The sequence below is a fragment of the Myotis davidii genome, unplaced genomic scaffold, assembly GCF_000327345.1.
Source record: "Myotis davidii unplaced genomic scaffold, ASM32734v1 scaffold59, whole genome shotgun sequence".
In the NCBI taxonomy this organism is placed as follows: Eukaryota; Metazoa; Chordata; class Mammalia; order Chiroptera; family Vespertilionidae; genus Myotis; species Myotis davidii.
Genome location: NW_006293001.1, coordinates 5,468,990 through 5,495,265, shown reverse-complemented (window position 1 = coordinate 5,495,265; position 26,276 = coordinate 5,468,990). Strand labels below are relative to the sequence as shown.

At 39.7% G+C, this 26,276-nt stretch overlaps 1 protein-coding gene across 1 annotated transcript in view; it reads left to right on the top strand.

Moving 5' to 3' along the window:
- Nucleotides 1-3,643: 3,643 nt before the first annotated feature.
- The window catches only part of SCN3A (sodium voltage-gated channel alpha subunit 3), a 111,362-nt gene continuing 88,729 nt past the window's right edge, over nt 3,644-26,276 (top strand). The window contains exons 1-2 of the mRNA XM_006766509.2: nt 3,644-3,893; nt 21,717-21,892. The gene's annotated coding sequence lies outside the window, so the exon portion shown is untranslated. The remainder of the gene's footprint in view (nt 3,894-21,716; nt 21,893-26,276) is intronic.

Genomic DNA, 26,276 nt, shown 5'->3' with positions numbered 1-26,276 from the left:
CTCCCCTAGCATATCGCTGGTCAAGTGGTTTGGGCCTCCCCCCACCATCTTTCCTCCTTAGAGATAATCTGAAAGGTGGGGTTTGGGGGGCAGACTTTTCTTCCCCTGGGTTCTTGTCCTCACAAAGTTTGAAGAATAAACTCATGGACAAAAAGGCTTCTTCAATAAAAAATGTAGAAGTGTATTGGAAGCAGATACAAACCCCATCTGGGCAAGGGTGTCCCCAAAGGGGCCCCCAATGGGAAAAGCCTGCTCTCCTCTCTCTCTCTCTAATGGGAAAAATTTAAAATCCTACCTGGTGTCTCTTTGTCTCAAGTGAAGTGTATTGGAAGCAGATACAAACCCCATCTGGCAAGGGTGTCCCCAAAGGGTCCCCCAATGGGAAAAGCCTGCTCTCTCTCTCTCTAATGGGAAAAATTTAAAATTCCTACCTGGTGTCTCTTTGTCTCAAGTTTATATATGCTGCAGTTCTTTGCTTGAATCTGATCTTTTTAAAATTGGTCCCTTTCCTTAATTTGGGATCTTCCCCTCCCCCTGCCCCCCGCTTTCCTCACTGGTCATTCTGCTACATAAAATTAGTTTCAAAGCTCTAAGTCCACGTGGTGCCCCCCTCCCCATTTTCTCTCCCCCTTATCTTGCTGGCTAGGGTCACTTTTGATTTATCTTATGGTTTTCTTCCAGTTGTGCTGGCAGAGAAAGCCCTATCTTATAGCTCTCTCAGCTACTCAGGTCAGGGCTACTTTCGGTCTAACTTATGGTCACTTAAATTGCTCAGGCCAGAGATACTCCTGTCTGTCCTCAGTTTATGGATGTTTTAATTGCTTAGGCCAGAAATAGTTCCATCTGCCTGTGACATTGCTCTATCCTCTGTACAAGTAAGATAAACACCCTGGCGTCTTCAAGTCTCCATCTATGTATTCCTCTCCCATGGACCCTCCTCATTCCCTAAACCTTCCTACACCTGCCTATTTTGTCCCTAAAACTCATTTCAATAACATCTAGGTCTCAGTTGTATTTCGGCTCAGCCCCGATAAGCAACAAAACCAGCCAACTCTGATGTCAGAACCAGCTGCATTGAATTATGACCCCCTGCACTGGTGCCATCCAATAAATTAGTGGAGACCACAACCCTGAAAGGACACCAAATATTCTATTACGATCTTTCCCTGGGACTTCCCCTAAAACTCCTGCCCTTAAAACCCTCAGGAAGAGGATCCAGTATGCTCTCCCTCCTGGGAGCAAGCCTCGGCCTTTCCTTTTCCCTTTCCCTCCCGCACCCCTCCCCCCCAGGCATGTTACCTTTGCTTCCTCACTCCCAAGCTCCAAAGGCCCTTTCTTCACCTCTATAACTTGCTTCCTAAGGCCATTTCTTTTAGGAATTACTTCTTCCACCTCAGTGATTCACCAAATAAATGTTCTCTTTCAGTTTGGGTCTTGGCTCTGAATTCTTTCATAGCCAGAACCCAAGTACCGAGGTTGCTGAACCCAGGTTTGGTCTGACCGCTTGGGGCCAGACACCTGGTACTGTTCCCTCCTCCTACAACAGAAAGATGCTACTTGTTTTTCTTTCCTACTCCCCCAAGGACAGGAACAGAAGTTACCTGAAAGAAAAAGCCAACAAAACCTGAGGTCATGAGGAGGAAATACTGCCATGAAAAACTAAATGGATGGGGGGTTTGGGGCTGAACAGGAATGTGGGCACATTGGCAGATGTTTGTGTGGAGGAATGATGATGCCTGAGGATCACACAGGATTTTACACCTCATTGGATGCCCACATACAAAAGTCCAGATATGTAAATGTTCCTGGACTTACCTGGTAGATGAGTCCACATGAGAAGAGATGAAAGAGGAAAACCATGCATTAGTTTAGTGTAAACCCAAAATCACGGGGAAAAGCCTCAAGTGACTCAATCTACCCAGAACTGACTACATTTATTTTTCTGCATTAGGCAAAATGGGGATGGGAATGGAAAACTAAGTAAATAACACTCCTTGAGAATATGGCTTCAAAATATCATTATATTTGTCTCTCTTCATTATACATCCCCTTGATGATAGGAACTGTGTGTGTTTATCTTTGTCTCTCTGAAGCTAATACAGTGCCTGACATCAATTAAGGTGCTCCATCAATATGAATGTATTTCATTAATCTATATATATAAAAGGCTAATATGCAAATTGTCCCCTCAAGAATTCAACCAGGAGACCAGGAGTGGAATGGAAAACTAAGTAAATAACACTCCTTGAGGACATGGCTTCAAAATATCATATTTGTCTCTCTTCGTTATACATCCTCTTGATGATAGGAACTGTGTGTGTTTATCTTTGTCTCTCTGAAGCTAATACAGTGCCTGACATCAATTAAGGTGCTCCATCAATATGAATGTATTTCATTAATCTATATATATAAAAGGCTAATATGCAAATTGTCCCCTCAAGAATTCAACCAGGAGACCAGGAGTTTGATCGCTCGCTCTGACGTGTGCTGACCACCAGAGGGCAGCGCGGAATGAAGAAAGGCTCTGGCCGGCAGCCAGAAGGCCCCGATAGGCCCTGATTGCCCACCAGGTCTAGGGAACCTACCTGTGCATGAATTTCATGCACCGGGCCTCTAATTAACAATAAGCTAAAAAATTATAGTTGTTTGCTAAGTAAATATGAAAAGTCAAATGAAAGGAAAGCGCCTGATTAGCTGAGAAATGTCTTTTAATAAACTGACAAAAAATCATTTCCATTTTGCTTATGTATTGTGTGCTTCAGTATTCTCAAAAATACTTTTGAAGTATTTTAAAGATATAGATATATTACATAACTGCTGAGTTGTCTCATGTAACATAAATTTCAACTGTTCCTTGTATCAATATACACACCAAGGTAATCCACAGATCTAAAGCATCTAGGCCTCACTGAAGTTTACAATACTTTTCTACATTAAGATGTTATTTCTTGTAAATGTTTTACCAAAAAGTGATTTAAAAAGACTACCAGTGAAAGTGCATGATACTGTTCTTTTTTTTTTTAATCCTCACTCAAGGATATGGTTTTATTGATTTTTAGAGAGAGAGAGAGGAACATCGATGTGAGAAACATATGCGCCTTGACTGGGGATTGAACTCACAACCTACGTATGTGCCCTGACCAGGAATTGAACTCACAACCTTTTGGTGCACGGGACTATGCTTCAACCACTGAGACACCTGGCCAGGGCTACGCTGTTCTTTATGGAGTCAGATTACTTACTTAGAATTCATTCTATGACACGCAAAAGTTTTCAGGCCACAAGAGTCATGATTTTGCAAAACTTTACATGTAGAGTATATGGTAATCTAAAAAAACTAATTTTCAAACAGATATTTGTAGGGCCTTTTTTGTTTTTGTTGTTGTTTATTGTGCTACTTTATGGCTGAATCAACTTTTTAAACTTATGAATATTTGAAAACATATTATCAGGTGCAAATAATTGAGTGCGCAAAAGAGCCTCTTTGTACATACTCATATGTTGTTTCACTTTATGATAAAGAATAATGGGGTTGTTTTTCCTTTTATTCAATTCTATGTGTCTACCAGTAGATGGCGGTACCACGTTGGTTTCTGTCCGCCTTTTTTTTTTTTTTTTTTTTTTTTTCCCTCTAAGCTGTTTTCTGATATATGTTGGGTACCATAGAGTGAATCTCAGAACAGGAAGCGGAGGCATAGCAGAGAGGATTCTGGAAAGGGCCCTTTGTGTTCTTGTCCACAGAGAGAGCAAAGAAAAAAAAAAAACATTGTAATTAATTTGTAAACCTCTGTGGCCAAAAATGTGAACAACTGCAGAAGAAGGCACACTGCACTCTAACCATCTTGGATGCGGGGCTTTGTTATGCTGTGATCCCCAAGGCTCTCTTTCATCAGGTAAGCTGGCAAAACCTTTCATTATCTGCACCATAGAATCTGCTACCACATCATTTTTCTTATTTTAAAATCATCTTCATACTGCTGTTTTAACCTGATGTTGTTTGAATGTAAATTACAGAAACCAAAGACATCATTTGATGTGTAAACTGCTTACTATTCCTTTCTCTCTCAATAGAAACAGAGCCTCTGTCTAGAAATGGTGACTTATGGTACAGAGTAGGCATTACTGGTCCTGTGGTTCAGAAACATGCAGATGTTTGATTCACTGTATTCAGAGACAGTGTTTTTTATTACACGAAGCTAACCTGATGGATTTTATGGCTGTACATCTCTGTTTAAACGTCCAGTGTGTCTAGTATTTTTAAACATAAGTGCACAGTGAAACTGGAGCTATCACTGTGCCTTAGTCTTTCGTTTAACAGCGTTAAAGGGGCCGTGAGTATAGGGAGTGACAATAAGATAGAGGTGTTTGGCTGTTTGAAACACATTCTCTTTTTTTCTGAAAATCTATCCTCACTGATGGAAGAAGATCACCAACACTAACCGTTAAAAAAGATATTTAACTTTATAATAATAAAATCATCTCTCTATGCTCCATAATGTGCAATTTCTTTTATATTTTGATATGTTTATTTCTATATTAAATAGTTACTTTTTAAATGTATTGACTTAAAAGGTATTATGTCTTCTTGATGCATTGTCTCATAAGCTTGAAACGTTTCTGTTTTTTTTCCTGTATAGATTTAATAATTGGTTATTATTATTATTATTACTGTTATTAATTACCAGGGAGAGCTACATGAGCCAAAAAAATAATTATTTACTTAATCTATATTTTTTATAGTTTTCTCTACAATATTGTATAGAGGAACTACAAATGCATCATTCAATCAGCTATCACATACTTAGAATAAGAAATTATTGGCAGAAAATCTATAGGTAGTAATTGAAAGAAGGGGTTTAGATATCACAAAGTTGTTGTTTTTTAATACAGCAGGTGGTGTAGTGTAGCATATGAGGACAAAGATGAAGCATAAGTGACTGTAGGGATTTGCATGGAAATATTTCATCACTGTCACTTGAGTAGTAAGTGCCCTGTGTGAAATAAAGACCTCTGATTTCAAACTGGCTTCCCAGTCAGTACTGGTCAAGAGGGCCTAAAAATAGAACTCAAGGCCTCTGCTCTAAAAGCAACGGTAATTTTTAATGATGTAGCAAAAACACTATTTTTTCACTTAATGTTTTAAAATGAGTAACAATAATACTCCTCCTTAAAAAATTACAAACTAGTGGATGCCTCTGAGAAAGCCCTGGGTCTTGTATATTTCAGAATTTCTACCATAGGATATAAACAAAACTGTCCCTATGAAAAGGCTTCCCAGAAATGGATGTTAATTGACTTGTGTGTACTGTACGTGCAGTGCCTCTCTACAGGTGACCAAATGTAACTTTGTTCTGTGTAAACACAAGAGCTGGTCTTGATGGAACTGTTTTACATTTATGAATGGGTGTTTACATTTGGCCCTGAATATTAGCAGTTTTGAAGGTATAGTTTCAATAATCTCTTAGTTATTTATCTATGAAGTCACAATGTAAAGAGGTGACGTAGACAAAGTTAGTCACAAAATGTTTTGATTAAATATATATCACATAAGCTTGTATATCTTACTCTTTAGAAAAAGCTAATAGTTAATGCATAACACTGTAATTTATTGACGCAGTAGAGAAAATAGGTTGAGTCCTGAGATGGAAGTCTTAGGTTTGGGTTCAAGTTCTGCCACTAAGGAGCTTTGTCACCTCAGAAAATTTGACACCAAGTGTCACTGAAGCATGTTTTTCTTGCCCATAAAAGATGGGAATTTGAATCAAGGATATATAAGATATGAAAGGACACTTTTCAGTTTTAAAATTCTACGATTCTAATTTATCTGGATTTTCACCAATTGATTTCTCAGCTTAACTGGTACACCTTTGACTCTCGCTGTGTTGTGTATTACCACTAATGGTGCGCTAAACATGGGGATAGAGAAGTCGAGGGAGAGAGATGTTTTAAAGGACCTTGGCCTGTTCCTTCTGTGGTGCTAACAACCAGGAAGCAATGTGGAGAAGTGGTAAGAGCTAGGGCTGGCAGATTGAATCCTAGCTCCACTATTACTTGACAAAGAATTTAAACTTTCTGAATCTTTATTACATCTTCTATCAAATAGGCATGACCATGCCTCTGATGCAGGAATGTGTAAATAAAATAATGTCTGTTCAGTGCTTATTCTGTATTCTGAGACATGATTAAGTGCCCACTCTCTTGCCATCCAACCCCCATCAAACAGAACAGGTTTTCTTGTTATTATCGGTGATGATGGTATAATATCTTCCACCACAACAGGAAGATATTATACCATCTGCCAAGGGATTCTGCAGTTGAAAAGTGAATAAGTCTTATCTTGGAAGAGTGCCCTTGCTAAAACAACAGCAAAATATGTTCCCTGTAATGATGTCAATTAGTGCTAGCATTGTGGACATTTCCTGGAGAGTTTATAGAACTCTCATGATATCTTCTAGAAGAATGTTCTTGCCCAATGGTATACAGACTCCACTTAAAAGGGTTTATTTTTTCTTCTTTTTAACAAAATGGGGGCGAGGGACTTTATTTCACTTGTGCCTTAATAGTATAGACCAATTAGGCAAAAGTCTGAAGATTCACAAAGAAAATCTAGGTTTCACTAAGAATCACATTTAAATGCCAAATAATTTCTATGATGATCATCAAATTAGAGAGCCTAAACCCCCCAAATTAAGTGCATGTGTTGGCTGTGTGATCAACTCACAGGCTCTCTACTGTTTAAATCCTATTAATGGTAAAATAAAACGGTGCCTGATGAAATTGTTGACATACTGCAAATCCCTGTTTCCCTCCCAAGGTTTTCTCTGTGTGCAGCTTTTTGCTCTTGACAGCTGTGTGCTCCTGGGATCTTCGGGAGCTAGAGCTGGGATGTCCTCTTAGCACCCCAGGCCTCCCAGTTCTTCCCTTCAACCACCCTGGGCCTCTTTAAACTGACTCAAGTCACGGCGCTGTCAGTTTCATCTTCATGGCAGCCACGATGACTTAATGGGCTCATGATTAGACAGATCTGAGGTGGCGGAAAGTTTGGAGGCTTAAAGAATGAGGGTGAGGTTTCTCAATTAGACAGTGCTTTGCTTGGAATTTGTTGTTAGTTCATTTGTCCTGATACTAGGTCACTGCTAGCCCTTGTGATTCCTTAATTTTAGGGTTGAAGTTAACGGAAAGCACTCATAGCTATAAGCATATTAAGACAAATGTGTTTTTTCCCCACCAAAGAAGGAACATGTGACTAGAAGATGGTGAAATTTCTTTGCATGGGTAACTGGGCAGGTTACTTTTTTCTCACTACCATCCATGTATAGAAACATTGTGAACTACCTAAAGGTTGGAAAGTAATGTTTCATTTGTCATCTAAAAATATATTATTCAATCTACCTAATATTGATGGATGTTTCACTGGTTTTTCCAAGTGATGAGAATGAATTACCCACCTACTCCTGAAATATAATTCAGGATATTAACAGTATACTTCTGTACTTTAAAGACCTAGTTTTTAAATTTAGATTCATTTTAGTTGTAAATCATCTTTGCTTCCACTTGAACTTTGCCCGTTAACAATTTTAATGGCAATCGTTATAGAACCTGTATCTCAACTACTACTTTGTGAGGTAGATTGTTCTTGGGAATAGTTATACAATTTGGGAAGGATAAAAGCCAATTCTATTGTTGCTTTGGGTTGCAAGTTCACACATTTATCTTTGATTGGAAAACTGCTTTTTAGTTTGATTATACCTAATATTTTTCACTCTGGGATAAAGTTAGCCCATTCTTTGGATACATTGTAATAGGACATATCAAGCGCACTAGTAGACACACATTTCAGAGCAGAATATTATTAATTTTGGTTTGCTTGATAAAACAGTAATAAATAAAATCTTGCTCTCTTGCTAAGTAAGCAAAGACATGCATTGTCCTCTCAACTGCCTGAGTGGCACCAGCTCTTTAGGATCTGAAATCTGAATCTACACCCAAACTCTTTACAATTTATATAAATACCTACTCAACCCGCTACCATGCGTTTTAATGTGCCAAGGAAGTGATTGATTTTTTTTTATAGTCTACCTCTTTTCTCCAGAATGTCAAGCGATAAAAGATCGATGGAAAGTATTTTAGAGAAGTTTCTGCCCAAGATAATATGAACAGAGAACAACTGCAAAGTAACTTATAAGCAGTGCACATAAACATATGCGAGGTGGTGGTTGTATAAGGGAATTCTCAGGGGTTGTTTTAGTTCAGAGGAATCTTTTGAAAGTCTGGAGTTATTTCTGTAATAAGTGAATTAGGTTTTCATCCTTTGGAGACGGCCTGTAGGGAGCTCTGCATGTGATTAAGCTCTGTGCCGGAGCAAAGTGAAGGAAGTGACGGGCCTTGAATTATTAAGCAGCGGTTTAATATTGTTTTATTCAATGGGTGAATTTAAAGATGGGAAGTCACTCTTTAAATAACTCTGGCCATTTTCTGCCAAGAAGCTCACTTTTGGGAATTTTAATATCCTGATATTCAGAATATACTTCATTCTTACTTGAGTTGTACGGAACACTTTGTCCGTTTCCTTTCCCAAGAATTCAGGAATAATTCACTGACTCCCAGTTCTCATTGCTAAGTGACATTGTGCTTCTGCACAAGAACCTCAAATATTCTTGCATAGGGTTAATGAGACACATTATGGGTTTAAGCCTGTATTTGAGAACCTGTCACCTGTTGGTTAGTTTCTCGGTCTCCTTGGTGTGTTTGCTTGTGACATTTATTTTTGTTCTCTTTTAAGTTATTTTTGTTCTACAAAGTATTCTGGGCATTTTCTTTTCAAGGAACTTACTATATTGTGATTGGAAATGACCCTAAGAATAAATTTTCCAGGAAAACAACTCAAATTTCTACATGAGCGGAGAAAATAGAAAAAAATAAGTGAAGCCAGTCAAAGTGGGACTAAGGAACTCACCAGCCCTTGCTAAAGAGGAGGAGCTCCTGAGGGCCAGAGAGATGTCAAATCAAACCCTTTCTCCGAAGAAGCTTAAACTTCAGGTTTTCATTAGGAATCTCCTTCTTGTTAAATGTTGTCATCTATTTCAAATTAGTTACAACACTGGATAAATCCAACATTTCCAATCCAACCAGTACTTTTACCAATGAGGAAAAATAAACCTCATGAAGAGGAAATGGCTTAACAATTTTTAGAGGCGTAGCCACTGGGACTCAAGATTTTTTTCTATTACTCCAAGCTCACCCAGCTGCCCACCATTTGTCATCTCTTTCATTTCAAATCCTTGAATATTCTACATACTTCTCCCCCCCCACGCTTATATTTACATCTCCAAACTTCAGAGGATGTTCCCTAAAGGTATAGTTCCCCAAGCCTTTGATTGCTTTTAATGCTTCCCTTGCTGTGGGTATCTTGTTACTGATATGTCAGTTGGTGCAGTATATAATATTCTCACTTCTGCCCTATTCTGAAACCATTGAAAAATTTGTCTTTAAAGCTTAAAATTTAGAGCAAACATATGTCCTTTAGCTGTGAAATGGTATAACTTTTACTAATAGGATATTTATATGTCCTTGAGTCCCACAGGGTCTCCAAGTCCTAAAATATCTTTAATCATGGCCAATAAATGATTACAACTCAAGTAAATCCATTCTTAAATATTAGTTTTCAACAACTGTATGTGGCTTTACTATCAATCTTTATATATTTATGGCAGTAACTGAATTATCTTATTACATTAGCATTGGAAGAACAGACAAAAGTATAATTCACAATCACATTGCATTCTATTTCTTTTTTAAAATTTTATCTTCATTATTGAAAGTTTTACAGATGTCCTCTTTTACCCTGTATTACCCCTCCAGTTTGCCCATGTCCCCTCCCCATCAGCCCCAACCCCCCTCCCCCAGCAAGGCCTTCATCGCACTATCATCTGTGCCCACGGGTTATGTGTATATGCATATAAGTTCTTTGGTTAATATGTCCCGCCTCCACCTTTCCTCTGAGATTCCTCAGTCTGTTCCACGCTTCTATGCTTCTGCATTTTCTTTCATTGTATAAAAAATTGGTAGTATTAGATAAAATTATATATCAAATACATATATCTGCAATGAGAAATTCTTGAACAGTAAATGGAAAAACAATAAAAAGCAAAATGAGAATTGAAAAAAATTAGATTTTTAAAACCTCAATAAAAGTGACAGGAGGAACAAATAGACATGTAAACATTCTGAGAGAAGAAGAAAGAGGCAAAACAGAATAAGTTTATTCAGTGAGCGGCCCACAGCTCTGGCTGCATGCTGCTATTGCCTGCAAAGCTAAAAAGAGCAATGCTTGGCTCCACCTTTCACCAATTGAATGAGATCCTCTGGGCTGGTTTGTGTATCAGTGTTTGTTTAAAAGCTCTGCAAGTAGAGTTCAAACATGCAGCCAGGTTTGAGAATCAATTGACTAGAGCAGTGGTTCTCAACCTGTGGGTCGCGACCCCTTTGGAGGTCGAACGACCCTTTCACAGGGGTCGCCTAAGACCATCGGAAAACACATATATAATTACATATTGTTTTTGTGATTAATCACTATGCTTTAATTATGTTCAATTTGTAACAATGAAACTACCTCCTGCATATTAGATATTTACATTATGATTCATAACAGTTGGAAAATTACAGTTATGAAGTAGCAACGAAAATAATTTTATGGTTGGAGGTCACCACAACATGAGGAATTGTATCAAAGGGTGGCGGCAGTAGGAAGGTTGAGAACCACTGAACTAGAGGAAGGCAGAGAAAAATAAGAGAACCTAATGGGAGCTTATCTAGAGAAGTGAAAATTAGCTGAGAAATGACATCCAAAGTAATTGCTTTAAATGCTAATGAGTGAGCCCATGTTAACTAAAGAGACTATGTATTTACTTAAGAAAATAAAAAAATACATTCATGTCCATTTCTTTCTTGTTTGAACAAGCTGGTATTTATTCTATATGTGTGAGCAGTTTTATATTTCAAATTGTTAATTCCCTACCCTTAACTCTATCTGAAAGTTGATTCAGCTGCTTATGATATATTTTGCAAACTAACAATACAAACAATTGTGCACACTTGGAAATAAGCATCCACAAACTTCAATTTGTAAAATCAGAGATACGCCCTTTTTTCATTCTGTGCCTTATGAATTGCTTCTTTGAAACTTGTTCTCAATAATAAGAGTGTCTATTGAAAAATAATCTTTGGCTGTCCAGGTCAGCCAGCTGGAAACAAAACATTGATTTCGAATTTTCGAAACTGCAATTGTGGAATATTCAGAGAAAAGGCAGCTCTGTAAACCAACACATTTTAAAAAGCCAAAATGTATTTAAAATGTATTTTCAGAAAGTGGTATTTCTCAAAAAAAGAAGAAGAAATGAATTAATAATAAATTTCATTTCTTGAAAGGAATTCCTTTACCAAGGTGACTCAGCTTTTTCAACTCTTTAAGGAGACATTCACTGGGTTAACACCCCAGTTGTTTCCATGTTGGTTTCCCCACAGTCCTTCCCACAGCTGAGGATGACACAGTGGTAACCTTTAATAAAATAATCTTCTTTGTCCTTCAGAGCAGATTATATCCTAAAGTCTTTCCTCTAGAGAAATATCCTTTAATATTTCCATTTAACTATGCTTTCTTCATGACCTCTACCATCCTGTCCACCTGGTCAGTAAATGATCACTGTGTAAAAAGATCTATTAAATCTCAGGATGAGAATATCCACCTTCTGAAGCTGGAGGCTGGCACATTTGTGGTAAACATTAGCAATCCAATGGTATGTCTGAGGCTAGATTCATGATGGATGTCTGTGAAGCAGTGCTTGGATTCTCAAAGTGGGATTGCATTACTTACTTACATCTTACCTTTTTACACACAGCCCTTAGGTAGTCTGCAATGAAAATATAAGTAACAAACCAGTAAAATATTGATAAGAATGCTTTCTGACATTATTTTTACAGAGAAGGTATGCTTTTTGGAAGAAGGGTCACCTTAAATTATTCAGTCAATGTAGAACAAAATTTATTGTGCTATAACCATTCCCTCCACCAACATGGTGACAACTGTGAGAACTGACTTGATTCTTTGGGGAAAAGCATTCCAACTTGTTATTCAAAGCATTTAGTACATTTTGAAAAGGAAAAGAGTGATGCCTGGGAGTAAATAAAAAGTGGCAGAGCACATCCGAACCATGATGCAGATCGTTATGCAAATTAACACCAGAGTTAAGATGCACCACCAAAGCCACAATAATGACCTCTCTCTTAGACATTTGTTTGACGTGTTGTTTACTTGGTGCCTTAAAATTACCCTGAGTCACTGTAAGACACATTTCTTTAAAATACCCATCAAATGCAGTCTAGTGGTGCCACGTGTCAGACAACAGTCTGTGAGATCAAATGAATCACAAAATAATACATGTTTTTCCCACCAATCCATATCCCTCAGAAAAACTAAATTTGAGGAATTTTATGCATGACAACATACTGTCTACTTATTTACTTAATTTCTTCCTGAGTAAAAAATTTGAAGACTAAGTATTGAAGACAAAAAAGGGAACTTGATGTGGGAACTATTTGTACTTTCCAATTTAATTTTAGTTTTTGTTAACCTAGAACTGCTCTAAAAAGAAAGTCTATTAGTTGTATTCAAAGATGGGACACTTAGTCATAAAAACTTAAGGCACTTGTCACATGGTACCAGGAATGTGAACAGAGCCAGCGTGCCCCAAGGAGACCCAACAGGGACAAGTCCAATACATCTTTGTCAGTCCAGGCCTCGGCGTGAAGACCACCATTTGCAGAGCTCAACTCTGCATGAGGGTATGCTTGCTAATGCCCAACGAATGCAAGGCAGCCACTCCTGAGGGATTAGAGATACTTTCAATCTTGGGATCTGCCCCAAAGCCTGTACCTCGCACCCATTTTTTTTTAAAGCACACCTAAAAAAGAGAGAGAGAGAGAGGGAGAGAGCGAGAGAGATCGTTGAGTGCATAAAATTGCATACCAGAACCCTATCCATATGGACAAGAACATTTCTAGTTGAAAAATGATTAACCAAAGCAACCTAAATAAATAAATAAATAAATAAATGAATGAATGACACTTAAAGAATGAGTGGATCGAATGCCCTCGTGTTGGACAGGCAATTTTACCAAAATCCTGAGTTATCCATGTCCCTGAGGAGATAGTGTAGGTGGCACACCTGGAACACTGTAGGAACGTCAGAAGTTCCAGTTCCGTCTTCTAGCATCTCCTCCCTTCAGCTCTTCTTATGCTTCTCCCCATGACTGTGTCCTCCCCAGCAGGGTCTTACTTGCTAGTCCTCAGCCCGGGGAAGCACGGGAAAGACAGTGCCGGTCTTGGCTCTCATTAGCAGTTTGATTGCTGCCATCCCTGTCTGGGGGGAAATTACATCATGTAATTTCCTTTAACCTGTAGCATCCGGCCCTCCTTTAGCCTTTGAAGTACTGATCTCTGAACAGGGTCCCTCCTGCCTTTACATGCGGAGACCTCCCCCCTTGCATTTCTGCTGCAGTAGTGGCATGCCGGGCGCCTAGATCAGGGCAATGCACACAGAGCCTTGCTCCAATCTTGGTGCCAATGATGCGCTCAGCTGCTGAAGGAAAGCACAGACCCTCTGGGTACTGAATTCCAGTCCCAGAAATAGATATTTTCATCTATTCTTTCCTTTAAAAGGTCCTATTTTGGGGGGGAATTAACCAACTGACTTGTCATCTTTCACTGAAAACTAGACAAAGTTTTGTCAGTGTTTTTGTTTTTAACTGCTATTTGGATAGAATTTCCCAGGTGAGAAGGTTTCTGATACTATAATTTCATGCAGAAATCATGTATCAGACTTGAATATCTAGTTAGAAAGAATTTGAGGAATCGTTCTTTTCAGTAACCAACTTTCCAGCTATGCTCTATTCAAGGCATTCCTATTGACTCATCACAAACACGGTTTACATTTAAAACTAGCAAGTCCCTAGTGCACTAGAGGATTCTGCAGAGGAAGACAGCCTCTGGTAGGTACAGCACAGCCTGGCTCAGTCACATGATTAGTCAGCATTCAAGTACCCTTGTTGTTCAGAGCATGAGGTTATTGCCCTGCCTCAGGTAATTCCCATAAGGGATCAATGTTGGAGTCTACCTCATACAGAGAGCTAGAGCCTGGGCACTGGGCTAGAGTTTGAGAGATAAAGGACACACTACAAAAGAACTAGTCAATTTCCCTCCTCACTGTCTTTTACAAATGCGGAGACTGATCATCAGAGGTGCTGATATGTCACAGCAAGTGTTGGCAAAGACAAGTCTAACATACATTTTACCTGAAGTGCAAGTCTCATTCCTTTTCTTCTGTTTTCCTTCCTTTCTTCCCTATATTTTCACTGAAACTTGTTTCTAAAAAGATGGAGCAGGGGATATTACACTGTCACCGCCTCACAGTGATCGATTCCCCAGCACTATAACCATCTCTTGTGGGGCATGCTGGGTCGAGAAGGCCCCTCAGGGGCTGGGTTCTGGCTGGTGAAGAATCATGTGAGGGCTGAACATCTGCCCCACCTGAAGCCACCTGTGTTCCAGTTGCGTTTACCACTAGCACTGATGTGAAGGCAGTGATTACAGCCACTCAGCTCCGGGCTAGATCACACTCAATCCTTTGTATTTTAAACCCCAGAGGAGTGCAGGAAACTTGTCAAGTAAGCACCACCATCTTGAAGTAGCAAGTAGTACCTTAAGATCCCTGTTCTCGAGTTCCCTCAGGTTGCCAAGTGAAAAAGGCAATCGACTCAACACTCAGTTGTGTAAACAGTGCACTGTCATTTTGATTACAGTCAGTAAACAGTCTGTGGTTGCCTGGAAAGAAATTGCCTAAAGCACAAGCACCAGCAAGCAGTAGGAGAAACACAGCCCGGGGCAACTCAGAGGGCTATTATGGCTGAAGCAAAACGGATGTGAGGGTAGGAATGCGGATCAAGGATTGATTATTGGGCTGAGAATGCTGTTTGCTTTCTATTTGTCATGATGCCAACTTATTTCAAAATAGAATGCTTCCTATAAGTCTGTTGTATTCTGGATTAAATGCCCTTTCTGCTCCACATGCTCGTGCATGCACACACACAGATGTTTGCTCATGGACAAAGTAGCATTTTCACTGTAGTGTTTCTTTGTCCAAAATCCTATTACTTATGGACAAAAACAACAATGTGACCAAATAAAACCAAGAATTAATCAATCTAGAGAGTGCTGCAGTGCTTTCTAGAGCATTTCAGACTAGGGGATCACCTCCGTCCTTAACTCATGTATTTGTTTGTGGGTTTGATCCCTTGGAGGAGGGTGAAGGAGCAGGAGAAAGGTGTAGAGTAGACGAGCACTCTTCAATAGAAATATGAGGCCAACGTAGGTACTTAAAATTTCTAGATGCCAACTTGAAAAAAAAGACAAAAGAAACGACATGCCCAAAACATTATCATTTCAAAATTTGGCACTAGCAAAATTTCAAGCCTTCAGCTACTGCACATGACAGTGGCTGCCAGGTTGAACTGCGCTGTTGTAGAATTAATTTTAAGTAGTTGTATTCAACAGACACTTAATAATGCCTGCTTACTTCTAGGCTTATAGTTTACCCAGGAGAGACAGAAAATGTCTTTTGAGAAGATAAACTCTTGCCAAGACTTGAAGGAGGTCAGGGAGTTAGGCATTCAGCTGTCTAGAGGAAGAGTGTTCCTGAGAGGTGGAACAGTGTATGTGCGCTTGGCTGGTGCAGAGTACAGCCAGAAGCCAATTGGGCTAGAGAGGAGTGAGAGAGGCAGGGAGCAGGGAGAGATGAATTTAGCTGGGGAACTGGAAGGCTGTATCATAAAGCCTTATAGGCAATTGGAAGGAGTTTGGTCTTTTCACTGGGTAGCCTCTGGGCTTCTGAGCAGCAAAAGAACATGATTTGATCTCTGTTTTCCCCAAATCACTCTGACTACTGGGTGAAATGAGGGTATATGGGAGTCAGGCTGGAAGGGAGACAGTGACGAAGCTGTCGCATGCTTCTGTGAAATACTGCCATAAATCATTCCAAAGTTCCAGGTTTGGAGGAATTATACTACAGGACATTAAATGAATGAACAAATGAGGCAGGAGAAGCTATGATTGTCATCTTTGAGAATTCATAAAAATGAGAGCAATATACCTAGCTGGTGTGGGTCGGTGGTTGAGCCTCAGTCTCTGACCAAGAGACTAGGTTCAATTCCCAGTCGGGACACATGACGAGGCTGAGGGCTTGATCCTGAGTGGAGGTCATGTAGGAGGCAGCTGATCAATGATTCTCTCTCACTGATGTTTCTATCTCCCTCTGCCTCCTCTCTGAAATCAATAAAATTATATATACACTAGAAGCCTGGTGCATGAAAATTCATGCACTGGAGGTGGGGGTCCCTCAGCCCGGCCTGCCCCCTCTCACACTCTGGGAGCCCTCAGAGGCAGGAAGCGACCTGGTGATCAAGAGAAGGTGATGCCCCCATTACACCTCTGCTGCTGCCACTGCCGGCAGTGCAAGCCTCAGCTGGCCCTGGTTACCTGAGCCTCGGGTGGCCCGAGACAGCTGGGCAGCCACCATACGAGGCTTGCCTGTGCCTTGGTCCGGCCCTGGGCGGCTGGGGGCCTGAGGGGACTAGGGGACTCCGGAGGCAGGTGCTGAGGGGACTGGGCACCACCAACATATATATATTTAAAACGAGAACAATATTACTAGCACATATGTTTCTAACTTCAGAAAACCTTTAATTCTGAACTCAATAAGCCAGTCATTGTCACATTGTGGTCCTGGGCCAGTGGCAACAGCAGCATCTGTGTGCTTATAGAAATGCAGAATTTGGGACCTCTCCCATATCTGCAAAATCAGCAACTCTGGGGTGAGATCTGACAAGCAGTGTTTTAACAAAAAGTCCTCCAGGTGATTCTGATGTTCAATTTTAGGGACCACTGCTTAAAAATGCGAATGGTGAAACTAGATGACCTGAAAGATTCATTTCAATGTTAAAACACTGGGCTTTCAAGTTCAAATTTTAACATTTATATTCTTTATAGCATTAAGTATATGATAAAAATGATTATGTATAAGAAGCATAGACTCATGCTTAAGAACAAATAAAATCTTTTAAATCACATATTTAGAGAAATTTGATTTTTAGTCATTATATCCCACCTTTTTATATAAAAAACTAGAGGCTCAGGGCACAAAATTCATGCACAGGTAGGGTCCCTAGTGGCTGCTGGCTGGGACCTTCCTTCATTCCACGCTGCCCCCTGGTAGTCAGCAGACGTCATAGCGAGTGATCGAACTCCTGTTCGGTCGAACTCCTGAGGGGACACTTTGCATATTGGGCTTTTATATATAGATCATATAAAGTGGTACATTATTTTAAAAAATTTAATGCACAGTAGGAAGTTGAAAACAAAGAAAATGTAGAAAAGTGTAGATGATAAACCCATTAAAGACTGTGGGTTCATGAAGTTACTCTTCTAGAACATACATTTTGCTCTGAGCCTCCTGGGTGCAACATTTTTAGAGTGAAGGCAGGAATGAATTTTATACAATGCAAAGAAAGAAATCTCAGATTTCCAGTTAACAGGATCACCATGAAGCCTTTGGATGCAAACTGATTTAGGAGAACATCTGGAGCACCCAGAGCAGTGGACAGAAGGTTTGCTTCCTAGACAATCTTTCAGTATTCCACTGCATAGCATCTTGGTGGTTTAGCCATTTGAAGTTATCTCCTTAATAAGGGCCTCAACCCAGATGAGCAGCTGGTAAGGTAAGACTATTTCAGACATTGCGACACCAACTGGCGTTCCCACCCAGATGGAAGGCTGCCCCTTCCCCAGGGGCAACGCTGCGGGGACCTGCTGGGTAAGTCTGGGAGTTCCTCGGCCACAGCTGTGGGTCTGCTGCAGGCCTTGCACAGAACCGAGTCCCCGGGGTTTTTCAGCCGAGTGCATGACAGAATGGTTTTGAACTGGAAAATTCTGAAGCAGGTGCATCATGCTGTCAGCATAAAAGATGATAAAATGGAATGAAAGGGAAATAAAATAGCATAAATGGCCCCAAATAGTTAAAGGATTAACTAGAAAGAAAAAATGATGGTTAAAAACAATGGAGCTGGAGTAAGACAAAAATTTAAGACTCTCTAGGGCAGTGGTTCTCAATCTCCTGGCCCTTTAAATACAGTTCTTCATGTTGTGACCCAACCATAAAATTATTTTCGTTGCTACTTCATAACTGTAATGTTGCTACTGGTATGAATCGTAATGTAAATATCTGATATGCAGGATGGTCTTAGGCGACCCCTGTGAAAGGGTCGTTCGACCGCCAAAGGGGTCGTGACCCACAGGTTGAGAACCGCTGGAACATTTGAAAGGCTAAACTGTCAGGATAAAATAAAGTAACACAAAATAAAAACCATTACATTCATCTCTTAAAAATTCAATTGTTGATATTAGTATTACAATTAGCAGCATCAGTAGTAAAAATAAAAATGGGTGAAGAAAAATAAAGTTAAAACATTTTGTCCAAGGTTGTCTAGTGACACCCACCCTTTTCAGAGCAGCCTCTGTCATGCTCTTTGAGCTGTCACTTCCTCACTTGTGGCATGAACTTCCCCTTGATTTCCGAATGCTGAAATTCATGAAGGTAATGTCAGAGGCACCCTCTCCATTTGGGGAAATTCTCTAGTTCCAACACTTGTGTTACATAATCTGAAAGTAAAGTTTCTGAACCGTTTTATCTCACCACTTTTTAAATGGGATTGACTGAGTCTGATTTTAACCATCAGGAGAAGATTTATTAGATTAAACCTTGTATGTTTTTTGTATTGTTTTTGTTTTGTTTGTTTTGTAAAATCAAATTTAAGACATCTGTTAAGCAATGTTATGTTCTAATGCTATGTCCTAAGCAAAATTTCTTTCTTCAGTTTAGTTCTCAGAGAAAGTTTGTCTTTTTATATACAGCCTTTAGGAATTGTTTGTTTATTTGTTTGTTTTAATTGTGATGCTTTTTAAAAACATGTTTTTATTGATTTTTAGAGAGAGAGAGGAAGGTAAAGGGATAGAGAGATGGAAACATCAATGAGAGAATATGATCATTGATTGGCTGCCTCCTGCACGCCCCTACTGGGGATTAAGCCCCCAACCCAGGCATGTGCCCTGACCAGGAATGGAACCTGTGGCTTCTTGGTTCCTGGGTCGCTGCTTAACCACTGAGCCACATAAGCAGGGCAGGAATTGATTTTTTTTTTGTTTTTCTAAAATAGAAAAGAAAATATAATAAAAATAAAAGCCTTGTGATCTGGCGCGCTTCCACTTGTTCTTACTGGGAACATTAGAGCTGAATCCCAGCCTTGATTGTGTAAAGCACCCATCTCATATTTCCCGGAACCTCTTCTCTTTTCCTTCAGAGCAGTCTTCTCAAATTGTAACCCATGTGCCACCTGCACCAGATTCATTGAGGAAGTTTGTTTAAAATGCAAATTCTTGGGTCTTGCCCCACACCAACTTTCTCGGAGTCTCTAGAGATTGAACCCAAAAATCTGATTCTTTAACAAATAGCCCAAGTATAGCTCAGAACTGCTTTTAAGAATCCCGATTGTTAACTCAAGACATGCAGTTTTATATGATGGTTAATCTGTAAGCTAAGGGCTGCTTTTAAAGAGCTAGAAATCTTACTGAGACATATGCAACTTGAAATAGGAGGCCTAAAGTGGATCATGAGGCCATACGCAGAACTCACAGCTATTTCCCATGGATTCTTGGAATTGGAAAAAAAAAATCTCTCCCATTTGGAGCCCAGGCCATAAGCTATATTTTTCTGATCTGCGAATCAGTGATTTTCAAATGAGCTCACTGATGCTCAGTTTTAGGGACCACCGCTTGAAAACATGAATGGTGAAACTAGATGACCTGAAAGATTCATTTCAATGTTGAAACTCTGGGCTTCCAAGTGTTTTCATCGTTGGAATAAGCGCGAGGACACAGGCAGAGGAGAACCTTTGGGGATGCTTTCTCCAGCTGTACTCTCCTGCTCTCCCTTCTCTTAGTCCCTCTTCGATGTTCAGCCTTCCTTACCTCATCCCCCTCCATGTCCCCGTATTTTGGTTATTTAACATTATGCTCATTACATATGTCAGGCTGGAGACCAAGCTATGTTAAAACCAGTTACTTGTGTGCTGTGAAGAGAAGGGAAGTAACATTTACTAACCTGTGGCTGTGAAGGAGAGGGAACTAACATTTATTGAAAGGCTATACATTTACTTAATAATGTAATGCTTTATACTCTAATGCATGGGTCTGTTTGATGGGTATTATTAGAATTATTATCATTTTATAGAAAATGATAACTATAATACTGTTGTTACTATTATTTTCACCTCTAATACTATTAAAGCCTCCAGCTTTTATGGAAAACCTACTTTATACCAGGTGCTGTGCAAGTGTCTTTACATATGCATGTATAATCTCATTTAATTCTAACACCAGCCCTATTTTGCTGGGTATTATAATCCCCATTAACAGATGGGAAACTAAAAAGTAGATTGGTTAGGTAACATGTTCAATGTCACACAGCTAGTGAATGGCAGAGCCAGGCCTGTGTTACTACTACAAAGTGAAAGGTAAGGGAGGAGAGGCAGGCCCAGATCATAAAGGCACTTGCACACTTTGTTACACTGACTATAAATCACTGATGGACAGATTTTTAATAGTGGTAGGATACATGTTTTAGGAAAATCACTCTGATGACAGATTCAAGAAATGATTGGTGGCTTAGGAGTGAGCTCTCATCAGGCTTCAAAGATTTTTTTAAAATATGTATAAAATTTAAAAAAGTGAGATTTAATATTTTTTTGTCAGTAAATTATAAAAGAAAATTTATGGGTGAGAATCCATAACCAGTTAGGGTTATGGGCATTGTATAAGTGAATTAAATAAATATTGTTTTACACATCAATTGCTCATTTTAAAATTACTTATATTCTCCTTTGAAATAGTCACCAGTTTAACTGGCCTCATTCCTACCAGATATAACATTGCCAATGGTTATATCTGGTAGGAATATAACATCAGATGGTTATACTGAAATGGATATTACGCCTCGGTTTAGTATGCTGGTTTTTTCACCTTTGCTTGTACAAAGCTTACTCTTAGAAGCCACTGAATATAGTTTATCGGTCTTACCTTACTCATATTATCATATAGAGTTTTAGGTAGAGAGGAAGAGGAGCTGAAAAGGAACTAAAACACTGTAACCGCATACTTCACTGGTCTGCTTCTTTGGTCTTTCTGGCATTTGAAGAAAAGAAACAAAGGGGAAGTAAAGAGGGGAGATCAGGGGGGGAAAGTAAGAGGTGAGGAACAGGAGGATACTCTGGACTCCAGCGTGCCTTCAGAAAGAGTTCCTGCATCAGGGCCAGCGGAGGAAGGCGAGCCCACCGACCCAGGACTCTAGCGCTGGTTCCTGGCCCCATCCTTTCTTGAGCAGCCCAGGGTGCACTGCTTACAAGGCTCAAACAACCTGCTTGGCCTCAGTCCTACTTTCTCGATCTAGGGCTATGAGTAAACAAAGTATGAAAACCCAGAGCCAGAGCCAGAGCACGCAATTCAGTCAAATGCCCAAGATGCTGGACTAACTTCACCCGTGCTCCCTTTCTACACAGAACCTGGAACAAGAAAGCTGACACCAAGCCTCATCAGAGTTCCTCGGAGACAAGATATCTGTCAAGGAGTATTGGCAGAGTGGCTTACTGGGGTACAAACACAGAATCTCTTCTAGGGATAGTGTACGACAAATGAGATAATTCCCAGAAGTGGCCTGGAGCTGTTCCGAAAAAAGGTACTGTGAAGGTGCTTAAACTACTAGTGGGTATAGATTTGTGTTTGTGGAAAGCAAACTAAAGTCTCTATTAGCTAACAAGGACAGTCAGAGCAGAACAAAAAGGCAAGCGTAGCGAGGGACATGGCAGAGATGATCTCAGGGAATGGAACGAAGCCAAAGGCTCCTGATGGGAGAAAGAGACAAATCTAACTTTTTATTTTGTTTTCTTTTTAAGAAAGACATCATCCTGTATACTTAGTAAATAACCCAGGATTGTACTTGCATTTTATTATATTTATTTAGCAACTGGATCCATAGCTCACCATTTTGCATGGAGTGAAAGATATCCAAATATGTGGTTAGTATTTGGTTGTAAGCTGGCTTCTGAACTGGCCAAGTTTTTGAACCAACAAGGAGTATTATTTGTTTGGTGTATCAGCTGCTGCTCACTAGAAAAGCTGTCTAAAATGGTCTTAGTCAAGAAGAATGTTTATTGAATGTAACAAGCAGTGCAGAGGTGGTTTGGGTCCAAGAGCTGAGCGTCTATCCAGAGCCCATGGGTAGAGCTGTCTCTGTGATCTGCTGCCCTGTGTGCCAGCTTTGCCCTCAGAAAGTCATCCCTTCTGATTGTAAGTTGGAGTAATGCCACGTATCATATCCCAGAGAATTCCGTCTCCGTGGTCTCTTTCTTAGCAGTGAAGAAGCCTTTCACAGACACCCACAGGGTGGACTTCTCACCTCTTGTTGGCCAGAATTGGACCACTTGCCTATTCTTAACCAATGATTAGCACGGAGCTTGGAGGAGGTATCTGAAGTGGAATGAATATTGGGGAGTTGAACAGACAATTTCATTTTGTAAACATACAGGAGAAAAAATGAGAACCAGTAGTTCTGACTTGTCTATAATTATGTTGGCCTAATAGTTGCTATTAGTTAGCAGTTGTCTCTCTAAGCTTATAGATGTCTGGTAAGAACAAAGTCACAAGGAACTTCATCTCCTGGAAGCTAATTATTTCTGAGGTAAAAATTGTTCTGAAGATGGAGATGAGTTCATGCTTTCATACAGCTATTTCTTTCCAGGGGCATGACACTGAGTCCAGGTAGAGAAAAGCAGATATAGATTCCCTTATTAAACACTGCTGCCACAGCTGCTCCCATGAGCTGCCAGCACCGGCCCTGCTCACACCCTCTGCTGACCTGGAGCGATTGGGGCCAGCGCCGTCAGTGGGTAGGAGCAGTGGCTGATGCCCCAATCGCCCCTCAGGAGCAAGGGCAGGTGGAGAAGCCCTCAGGGGCGATCATAGTCAGCAACTTCTGCTCACAATGACAGCTCTGAGTGATCAGGACCTGCGTTGGGCGCCAGCAGCGAGAGCGAGTGCCAAGTGGGACCGCAGCCCATGGAAGCAAAGAACTTTCAGTAACCACCAGAGGCTCATTCCATGACAGCAACTGGCACCATTCCTTGGTCTGGTGCCTCTGCTCACCTGCTCCATCATGCCGCTGCAGCCAATGCCCACCATGTTCCGTGCTCTGTCGCCTGTTGCCAACGCCCGCCATGTCCCGTGCATGTCCCCTAGTGGTCAGCACACATCATAGCGACTGGTTGTTCGGTTGTTCTGTCATTCAGTCTATTTGCATATTAGGGTTTTATATAGAGAGATTAGCAAGTCAATAAATAATATTTATGTCTGGACAGTCATATGTTTAGCTAATAGGAAAGGAGCAAGGGTAGTGAAAGTCTAGATTGAATTGGAATTTGGCCATGGAATAGTGCCTTCTTTGCTGTACTTACTTTCTCAATAGTTTATTCAGACTAGGAGGAATGCTGAATTCTTTGACACCACACTGACAACAAGAGGTACATGATGTAGGAGGAAGTGGCTTAGGCTTTTAATTTACCTCTAGATAACTCCAATGTGCTGAACATACATATGAACATGAATATATTAGAAGTGGATTTTATTTTTGTTATTAATTCATTCATGTTTGTTTTATCTTCTATATTTTTTTATTTAAGTTTATAATGGTCTCAATTATCCATGAATAAGTGAGATCATGTGGTATTTTTCCTTCATTGACTGGCTTATTTCACTTAGCATAATGCTCTCCAGTTCCATCCATGCCGTTGCAAATGTTAAGAGTTCCTTCCTTTTTAGAGCAGCATAGTATTAAAACAAAGGTGAGGATTATATTGCTATATTTCTTAGGTTGCACCACCCCATTCATAACATGGGGCTCTATACATAGCAACCACCCAATATAGTAACTGACTTATCCTAATTCAATTTCAGAAAAGATAAACTAAACATATCATTTTGTAGGCTATTTCCTGAACCAACTGGGTTTAAATCCTGGCTCCTTGACTTATTACTTTTGTAACATTGATAAGTTATCTAACCTACCTGCATCTTAATTTTTTGATCTGTAAAATGAGAATAATAATACCAACCTCATAAGTTAATAAGGGTGATTAAGTAAGTTAATATTCATAAATTATATAACAGAATGTCTGATACATAGTAATTATTCAATGGTTTTTTATCTATTATTACTTAATCTTCAAAGCCACCTAGTTAGCTAGGTACACCAACCCAGCATTATTTCAAAACTTTTGAAATATTAAAAATAATATTAAATTTTGCTTTGGAAGAATGATCAATGGATATCATAATGTGCTGAGTGCTCTTGGTATGCCTGCAATAATATATGATGCTCTTGGTCACATGCTGCCTGAAAACATATGCTAAATACTAATACCTGATAATCATAAACCCAAAATGAAAATTCCTTTTGGAAAAATTAATAACTTTTTTCTATAGGAGGGTGATTAATTAGTTCATCCTTTTAGATTATGTCCTTCTTATAATAGTCTCTTTTGTTGATACCAAAAAAACACAGCATCCTTGCCCCAGTAATTGACCCAGACTTTTCCTGACAACTCACCCTTTCTCCATCAAGAACACTAGATATTTTTCCCTAATTTTTCAAGTTGTACGACACAGAGCAACTTTCCATTCTTGAAGATGGCAAATTTACAGCCTGTGACATAAATTTGTTTCCCTGGTAACAGACCAGAACTAATTGATTTTGTCTGTAACAAAATCATCAAAACTGAGAGAGAGAGAGAGAGAGAGAGAGAGAGAGAGAGAAAGACTGTTGATACTATCAGGTTATAGGACAATACAATTCATCAAACTGACATTATGGAAAATTCAACAAGATGAGAACTCATGGTCTATATAACCAATAATAAAAAATAAATAAGCAAACTTTCATTTTTGCCCCAGTAATGCCACAGCATATCCAAATGTTTACTGTGCCATTTTGTTTTGTTTCCCAGATTCTGGTTCATTAACAAATATGACTTCATATAGTTTCAGAAGCTTATGTTAGCATCATAGCATACAGATGTGTGAGCCTAGAAAACAGAATTGAGCTATATATAACTATTTTTCTGTAGTTATTTATATACAGCTTAGATCTTTACAATCAAATCACACAATTGTAAGATTCAAGATAAAAGTGTCAAGTATAATAGGAAAAGTCAGTCAAGAATAGAACGTGTGGAAAATGTTTTGCCTCAGAGCAATAATTTTTATTTGTCAGTAGACATTTCAGTGAAGATGACTTAGCTTCGCTGTGCCTGCACCTCATTTACTTTAAAGTCATGGAGTTGGACTAACTGTCAAATCCAATGCATGCCTCTTCATTAGCATGTTGGAAATTCCTCCTTTGGCATCCATATAACTGCTCTGACTTCTTTGTCTGATATCCTGGGTTCCTTCTCCTTAAAAATTGGTAGTCACAGGAGTCCTGCCTCTTCATCTTTCCAGTTTTTATCCTAGACAATGTAATGCGTATTCTTAGCTTCAGTTTCAACCACTGATTCTTAATCAATATTTTCCCAGCCCAGATGGCTTTCCTGGGTCTCAGACCCCTATTTTAATTAGACACCCAGTTGTCTCACAGGCATCTCAAGTTAAATAAATCCCAAACAGAATTTATTATCATGCCCTACAAACCTCTACTTCCCTCTTGGGTTAATGACAGTCTGGGAAGGAGCTTGTAGTTCTTCCTTCTCCCTCTCTCAGATCAAGTCATCACAAAACCTCAATGGTTTTCTCTCTCCTTCTTGTGCCTTGAAAACAGTTCCCTGGCCGTGGTTTGTTTTCTCTCTGACTTATTGATGACCTACTATCTTCTAGGCACTGTGCTCACCCTCTAGGTGCATTTTGTCAGTTATATACACTGACTCTAAAGTATGTGCTATTAATATCTCCAGATAATGCAGATAGTGTGCAGATAGGTAACCTAAAGAGTAAAGGATAAAAACAGTTGTCCGAGATCACACTGCTAAAGCGCAGCAGAGCCAGGGCTTGAATACCATTCTGGTCGCCAAGGC